Source organism: Notothenia rossii, assembly GCF_949606895.1.
Source record: "Notothenia rossii genome assembly, chromosome: 4".
NCBI lineage: Eukaryota > Metazoa > Chordata > Actinopteri > Perciformes > Nototheniidae > Notothenia > Notothenia rossii.
Window position 1 is genome coordinate 63644133 of NC_136902.1, and position 9030 is coordinate 63653162.

The following is a 9030-nucleotide window of genomic DNA, read 5'->3' on the forward strand; positions in this document are numbered from 1 at the left end:
ATCTCAATACTTTGTTATATACCCTTTGTTGGCAATGACAGAGGTCAAACGTTTTCTGTAAGTCTTCACACAATGTTGCTGGTATTTTGGCCAATTCCTCCATGCAGATCTCCTCTAGAGCAGTGATGTTTTGGGGCTGTCACTGGGCAACACGGACTTTCAACTCCCTCCAAAGATTTTTTATGGGGTTGAGATCTGGAAACTGGCTAGGCCACTCCAGGACCTTGAAATACTTCTTACGAAGTTGCCGGGCGGTGTGTTTGTGTGTTTGTCTGAAAGACCCAGCCATGTTTCATCTTCAATGCCCTTGCTGATGGAAGGAGGTTGTCACTCAAAATCTCACGATACATGGCCCCATTCATTCTTTCCTTTACACGGATCAGTCGTCCTGGTCCCTTTGCAGAAAAACAGCCCCAAAGCATGATGTTTCCACCCCCATGTTTCACAGTAGGTATGGTGTTCTTTGGATGCAACTCAGCATTATTTCTCCTCCAAACACGTCTAGTTGAGTTTTTATCAAAAGGTTCTATTTTGATTTCATCTGACCATATGACATTCTCCCAATGCTCTTCTGGATCATCTAAATGCTCTCTAGCAAACTTCAGACGGGCCTGGACATGTATTGGCTTAAGCAGGGGGACACGTCTGGCACTGCAGTGTGTTACTGATGGTAGCCTTTGTTACTTTGGTCCCAGCTCTCTGCAGGTCATTGACTAGGTCCCCCCGTGTGGTTCTGAGATTTTTGCTCACAGTTCTTATGATCATTTTGACCCCACGGGTTTAGATCTTGCGTGGAGCCCCAGATCGAGGGAGATTATCAGTGGTTTTGTATGTCTTCCATTTTCTAATAATTGCTCCCACAGTTGGTTTCTTCACACCAAGCTGCTTACCTATTGCAGATTCAGTCTTCCCAGCCTGGTGCAGGTCTACAATTTTGTTTCTGGTGTCCTTTGACAGCTCTTTTGTCTTGGCCATAGTGGAGTTTGGAGTGTGACTGTTTGAGGTTGTGGACAGGTGTCTTTTATACTGATAACGAGTTCAAACAGGTGCCATTAATACAGTTAACAAGTGGAGTACAGAGGAGGCTCTGAAAGAAGAAGTTACAGGTCTGTGAGAGCCAGAAATCTTGTTTGTTTGTAGGTGACCAAATACTTATTTTCCACCATAATTTGCCTTTTCTGGAATTTTTTTTCTCATTTTGTCTCTCATAGTTGAGGTATACCTAGGATGAAAATTTCAGGCCTCTCATCTTTTTAAGTGGGAGAACTTGCACAATTGGTGGCTGACTAAATACTTTTTTGCCCCACTGTAAGTATTATATATATATTTTTAAATGTTTTTAGGATTTCATATCCTATAAACACCAAATCCCAACATGCATTGCGACTAAAACATCCAATCAGCGAGCTTAAACCATAGCTGAGGATCTTGGGTAATCGCTCGAAATGCCTACGTCTGTTTCCGGTTATTTTTATTTTGAAATTCAGTTCCTGACGGACGCCAAAAAAGCCAGAGATTATGGAATTAAACAAATAAATAAAAACAAGGATAATTGTGTGTTATTGGTGATTAAATAACAGTGTGTTATTTAGAAAAGAATAACAAATTACAAGGAAAAAAAGATTTAAAAAAATACAGATTTCAGTATTTTGAGGCTCTGAGCCCCATTTCTTTTCCTCACAGACGACAAAAAAAGTCTGACATTATACGATTTAAAATAAAAACAATAATCGTGGCTTGATATTGAGTAAGAACATGTTTTTATGAACCCCACTGCTTCCGGTCTTCCAAGAGCCGAACGGACAAAAAGACGTGCTGCAGGCACAAAACATACTACCAATTGCTACATTGCTTTTAAAATCGAACTGTGTGACAACAAAAAAAGAAGAAGGGAAAATCGTGTTGGTGAACACGAATCAATAGATTAAATGTCGTGACTATAACACAAAATGCCGTGAGACTGGGTTGGTTGTTCATAGTAGATTGTAGGGATTTAACGATATACCGAATATCGCGGTATCGCGGTAAATAAACTTCCCAATACCGTCGTGAGACTGACAAAATCTACCGCGATTTTTTTTTTTAAACACTTTTTTTTTTTTAAAACCTTTATTTAACCAGGTGTTCCCATTGAGATCATCGATCTCTTTTTCAAGAGAGACCTGTCCAACATGGCAGCAAGTAGGTTAAAACATGAAAATAAAACAAGAGATAACACAAAAGGACATCGTATTTACAGGGCTACATTTACGCACCTAGAGACATGTACCAACCATATATTTATATCTCGCCATGTCAATAAGCCTGGCGTTAGACTTTTTCGCTGTCCGTCATTTTGACAGACAGGATCGTAAAATATCCGTCATAATCCCTTATTACCCGTCGGGTCGGAACAGTTCACGATAGAGCATGCTCGTGAACTGTCAACGGGGGGGGGGGCGGTGTTATGCCGTGTGTGCATGCACCTCGCGGGACGCGCACAGCGTAAAGCAAAACCTCCCAGACATGTATTGATCTGTACGGCAAAGTACGGTTTGGAAACTATATCATTTCCTTTTGGAGGGAATGCATAACACGGCATAACACCAGAGCCTGGCTGCGGGGAAACGTTGGCGCTGTTCCGAGTTTGTTCTAATCTGTCAAAAATGACAGACTGCTTTCAGTTTTTTCCGTCAATGTTAAATAAAATATTCGGTTAACGCGACCACTGATGTCCAAGTAACATCAGTACCAAGCGAGAGAGTTTTTTCCAGAGCAGGGGATATTGTAAATGCCCAAACATCCCAGCTTATAAATACCTGGAAATGTGGACATTCTCATATTCTTAAAAACCTGTCTGATGATGCTGAGTGAGTGACTAGTGAGTTTGAGTTGAGTTACTTGAAAAACTAAAGTGAAACTTGATTTATTTTATTGCAGGGTCTGATTATTAAATGTATTTGTTTATTTGTGAGATGCAGTGGCATACAGAAAATGCTTACTTTGTTTGGTAGTACTCGTAGGTACAAAAACACTGGTGTTCTTGTTCCAGTCTGTTACTGTCACTTTGTTTTTGACACTTTAAAATACTGCTATCCTACAAAAATGCTGTAAAAATCAGATTTATTATGTAATAAAAAAACATTTTCCGAGTAAAAAAATGTTTTATTGAAAAAAAAAAATTATGATTTCCCCCCCCCCTCCCTTTATTATTCAATATCGCGATAAATACCGTACCGTGGACTTGTTATCGCGATAATATCGTACCGTGAGTTTTTGGTATCGTTACATCCCTAGTAGATTGGCATATTACACTGAACAACTAGCAAACGTAGGTTAGCATATTAGCTGGCAAGCTAACTGTGTTGATTAGATAGACAGTGTCACAGTCTGCTTTCTCACTCACCTATTTTCTGCATTAACCTTCCTTAGTCACCTGGTAGTCGCACCCTGTCTCTCTCTCTCACTCTGTTACACCCATCAGCTCCATTAGTATTTAGGCCCACTTCACTTTCACCTCAGTGCCAGATCGTACTTTGCAGCATGCCAGTCTTTCCCGCATTATCCTCCAGATTGCTCTCCCGGTTTCGACCCTGCCTGTCCCTGACCAGCCTGCCTCGCCTGCCTCGCCTGCTCCCTGACCCGATCTGTACCTACGACTCCCGTCTTGCTTTCTCCTGGAACCCTCGCCTGTCCCCGACCAGCCCTTTGCCTAATATCTGCCGTTTTGTCTCCTACAAGCCTATTGCCTTTAATAAAGCTGGTTACAGACCTGGTTTCCCGTGTGTTGCATTTTGGTTCTCAGCTCGTTTGTGACAGATAGATTAAATAGATACACATTCCTACAACAACTACTACTAACAAATCTAAAACAACTAAGTTTCTCTTATATTTTGTGATTTGCATTTGATTTCGTCCTGCCAGATCAGGAAACTCCTGGCGTATCTGGCGGACAACACACACACGGGATGACCACTCTGATGCCTCGTCCTAAAAAGCCCCGGCAGACGCTTACAAAGCTGCGATAGGCAAGATGCCGAAAACGCCTATAAGGGGAGGAATGGATGATAGTGTATATATGTATATTTACACATGTTAATTTTGTACATTTCTAAAAATAAAGTTTGATGGAAATACTTAGTATCCTTTCTTCCCTGAATTATTTGCTCCTATAACATATCATTCATATATAACAAACCATGATTTGATTTCTCATCAAACAGTAGTAGTTTATTACAGGTCAAAATAACTTACTCTTCTATAACAACAGTTGTAGGTACAGTTCGGTTAGTTAGCGTATAAAATATACGGCTGTACCGAGGCCATTATAAGACTGATGTTCCTTTCAGAGCGAGCCGAAAAAAAGCACTGTTAGACATGGGCTCTCTGGTGGTTGAATAATCAGAACAGAGTGGCCGAGCTGACCAATCATAGCACACTGGGCTAACAGGGAGGGGGGGCAAGAGCTGCAATGAGGCATTTAGTGGAGAGAGTGAATACTGCTGAATACACACACTTTCCAAAGATGCTCTCTGCGAAACCAATGTGAGTTTGGAAAAATGCACAGTATAAATCTATTTTAGTATACCTCAACAATGGAATTATGATCAGTGGAAATGGCCATGACACCTCTCCTTTAAAGCTCAAATTCACAACATCATTCAATCAAAGACCCCTTAATGTGGAGATCTAAACTCAGTCCTGTAAATCTACTGTAAAGGGAATTCCAATAGTACTTTGTGCTTTACCAGGTCTTCTTCAGTCTGCCAACAAAAGGTTCCAAGCCCTTGTCTATTGGCCTAAGCTCTGTCAACTTCACTAACCATGGGACACACTACCACAAACTGTGGCTCAATGAACTTGGGAGATGCTAGGAGTCAAACTTATGGGACCCTTTATGGGAAGCTCCACCAGTAACATACATCATTGTCTTTGTTGACTTTACACGAGATGGAAATGTTTTCCTTTCACGAAGCAACCGTCTAGACAGTATTCTAACAGATTCTAACAAGGTAGATTATGACTAGCTGGAGTTTTCCAATGGTGATGCTCTCAGACCAAGATTTGTGTCATCTGTGTTAGAGGAAACCTGCAGGCGGTGGATCCGCCAGCAGAACAGGACCTAAGGCCCCGGCCCCATGAGGACGATAACGGTCGTTTGCATTACTGTTTAGTGTCATATAGACCGTTTTGCCACACGAGGAGGACCGAATATGACAGTAAACAACTACGGTAACGATAACGGGTCCCAAGGTGGATAGCACGGCATACGCAACGCTGTGGGGGGTCCAACGGCTCAGTGTGTAGGACCTATATGACAATTTTGTGATAATGATGACGAAATAGCCCCACCTCTCCCCACCTCTGCTGCTCACCCCCGCGTCAAAGTAAACTGCACACTGAATTCAGATGATTTATCTTTCTCTCGATATGGACATAAATGCGAGTGAAGTCTAATCTGACAGGACGGAGACACGCAGCTCTGCTCACCTGCAGCTCCTCCCACTGTGATGCAGCGGTGAACGGAGCAAAACACACACTTCAAGTCAGATCATCTCCCTTAGCTATTTTAATTACCTCTCAAACTACCTAAACTAGTTATATTACATTACATTACATTACATTACATTGCATTTAGCTGACGCTTTTATCCAAAGCGACTTACAATAAGTGCATTCGACCAGGAAGATACAACCTTTAAGAAAACAGAATCATATAAGTACATCAGGTTTCATAGAGCCAAACATTTCAAGTGCTACTCAACTGGCATTTAGAAAGCCAGCCCTTTATTAGTATATAAGTGCTTTGTTAGTAATTTTATCGCTCGAAGTGGAGTCTAAAGAGATGAGTTTTCAGTTTGCGTCGGAAGATGTGTAAGCTTTCTGCTGTCCTGATTTCAATGGGGAGCTCATTCCACCATTTTGGAGCCAGGATAGCAAACCCACGTGTTTTTGCTGACGGGAACTTGGGTCCCCCTCGCAGTGCGGGTGCAGCGAGCTGTTTGGCTGATGCAGAGCGGAGTGCACGTGCTGGGGTGTACGGTTTAACCATGTCCTGGATGTAGGAAGGGCCAGATCCATTCGCAGCATGGTACGCAAGTACCAGTGTCTTGAAGTGGATTCTAGCAGTTACTGGAAGCCAGTGAAGGGAGCGGAGGAGCGGTGTGGTGTGGGAGAATTTGGGAAGGTTGAAGACCAGACGAGCCGCTGCATTCTGGATGAGCTGCAGAGGTCGGATGGCACATGCAGGTAGACCAGCCAGGAGGGAGTTGCAGTAGTCTAGGCGTGAGATGACGAGAGCCTGGACCAGAATCTGCGCTGATGTCTGGGTCAGCTGGGGACGTATCCTCCTGATGTTGTAAAGCGTGTATCTGCAGCAGCGGGTTGTAGCAGCGATGTTTGCAGTGAAGGACAGTTTGTTATCTAGGACCACACCCAGATTCCTTGCAGTCTGAGTCGGGGAAACAACAGAGGTGCCGATGTTGATTGTTAGGTCAAGAGTGGGACAATCTTTACCCGGAAGGAAGAGCAGTTCAGTCTTGTCAAGGTTGAGCTTGAGGTGATGAGCAGACATCCACCGAGAGATGTCTGCTAGGCAAGCAGAGATGCGTGCGACGACCTGGGTCTCTGAGCGGGGAAAGGACAGAATTAGTTGGGTGTCGTCAGCGTAGCAGTGGTATGAAAAACCATGCGGGCTAATGACAGACCCGAGCGAGTTTGTGTACAGGGAGAAGAGGAGGGGACCAAGAACCGAGCCCTGAGGGACCCCTGTAGTTAATTGACAAGGGTCGGACTCGGACCCTCTCCAAGTAACCCTGTAGGTGCGGTCGTTGAGGTATGAGGTGAGGAGGGAAAGTGCAGTGCCTGAAACTCCAAGTTCTTGGACAGTGCGAAGGAGGATCCGATGGTTCACCGTGTCGAATGCAGCAGACAGGTCCAGAAGGATGATGACAGAGGAGAGGGAGGCTGCTTTAGCAGTGTGCAGTTTGTCAGAGACAGCAAGGAGAGCAGTTTCTGTTGAGTGACCTGCCTTGAAACCAGACTGGTGCGGATCCAGAAGGTTGTTCTGATGGAGATAAGAGGAGAGTTGTTTAAAGACAGCGCGTTCAAGTGTTTTAGACAGGAACGGGAGGAGAGAGACGGGTCTGTAGTTAATAACATCAGACGGGTTGAGAGTGGGTTTCTTTAGGAGAGGGTTTACTCTTGCCTCCTTGAGACTGTTTGGAAAGTGACCAGAAGTTAGAGAAGTGTTGATGAAATGGGTGAGAAATGGTAGAATATCAGGAGCGATAGTCTGAAGGAGGTTTGAGGGGATAGGGGACGCACGCATTATAAATATGTTTATTTTTACTGTCGGCCGGATCACTCATTACTGGATCAGCTGCTGCATGAGACAGACACTGACACTGTCAGAAGAGAGGGAGGAAAAAGAGAGGCTCCGTTTATTTTATTATTATATTACATAGATTTGTTATTCATTTGTTTTAAAGCTCAATAAATAACAAAGAAGACCTTTGACCAGCACTTTTATCATTTTGTCCGGAAGATTTAAACTTTAAAACACGTTGACTGGCGAAAAACTGCCCGGTTCCCTCGGCCCCCACCGCGGAAAACAAACAGAAGGGCAACCATGTTTCTTCGCTGCTTTTGTGGAGGATGTTACAGCGCCACCTACAGGCTCGGCATATGCAATGCTGCTTTTTCCAGCGGTTGGAGCTAAGCGGAGCTGTCTCGTGTGGACAGACACCATCCGGTGAATATTGCGTGTGGACGGAAGCTTTTTTGCGATTGCGTTAATCCTATGCGTTTTGCCGTATGCGTCCTCGTGGGGCCGGGGCCTAAAACTGCGACAACACTAGCCTGAAATCCGTTTTGCATTGAACTCTAGCTACAGGAGTTACACCTGCAGAGCTCAACGTGAGTTGTCTTCTTAAAGGCTCCTTTGAGGTCTGTTTAGTGTAATCAAGAAAGTCGGACCTCTACACTTCAAGGTGGCCCTGGAAGACACCTTCTGGTCTTTAGGCTCAAGTCCTGCTTTCCCACAACTGAGGAGATGGACAGAAAAGCGGGTCAACGTAACCTCGAGATCTTCAAATTGGAAAGCAATGGGTGTGTTTCTCAGCCTCTGGAACGTACCAAACATTTATATTCTAAATTGAGAGATGAAAAGGTGAAGCTGTGTCTTCAATACAAAAATGAAATTGGTTTCTCCCGGATCAAAACACATCCACTGCCAAACTGTTCACGAAAGCCAGTCATTCACCAAAAACCCAGCAAACCCAGACTGAAGGGAAGGACTGACAGGCTGACTGACTAGCATTAACCAGCAGGTAAAACAAGACCACAAGGGGGATTCTTTTTGGTGGACTGTGGGATTTGGGATAAATATTTAAATATTGTGAGAGTGTTTGTGTCTGTGTGTGTGTGTGTGTGTGTGTGTGTGTGTGTGTGTGTGTGTGTGTGTGTGTGTGTGTGTGTGTGTGTGTGTGTGTGTGTGTGTGTGTGTGTGTGTGTGTGTGTGTGTGTGTGTGTGTGTGTGTGTGTGTGTGTGTGTGTGTGTGTGTGTGTGGGGGGGGGGAGGTGATGGTAACTAGAAATAATAAATAGACAGCTATTTTCAGTATTAATTTCAGCATCTGCCTCAAAGGGACCCTCTCTTTCTTTCTATCTCTTTCTTCTTCACACAGACTCACACACGCACACACACCCACTACACTCTTCTCTCCAGCTCACACACACACACACACACACACACACACACACACACACACACACACACACACACACACACACACACACACACACAAACACACACACACACACGCACGCACGCACGCACGCACGCACACACACACACACACAAAGTATACACTCTCCAGTGAAGAGGAGCCCATTGTGTGTGATGAGAGTTAGATTGGATGGCTCCCCAGGGAGCTGCTCTCCATTAGCTAAGGTGATCTAACAGGTAATCAGCAGATAATTAAAAGGCTTCACATCTCCGATGGGAGGGGCTGATGGAGTCGCACTTGACTGAGTGTGTGTGGGATGTGCG

At 44.2% G+C, this 9030-nt stretch overlaps 1 protein-coding gene across 1 annotated transcript in view; it reads left to right on the forward strand.

Annotated features, from left to right (window-relative positions):
- Nucleotides 1-3981, forward strand: part of LOC307036490 (uncharacterized protein) — a 28020-nt gene extending 24039 nt beyond the window's left edge. The window contains exon 3 of the mRNA XM_079676856.1: nt 3904-3981. The gene's annotated coding sequence lies outside the window, so the exon portion shown is untranslated. The remainder of the gene's footprint in view (nt 1-3903) is intronic.
- The last annotated feature ends 5049 nt before the right edge of the window (nt 3982-9030 follow it).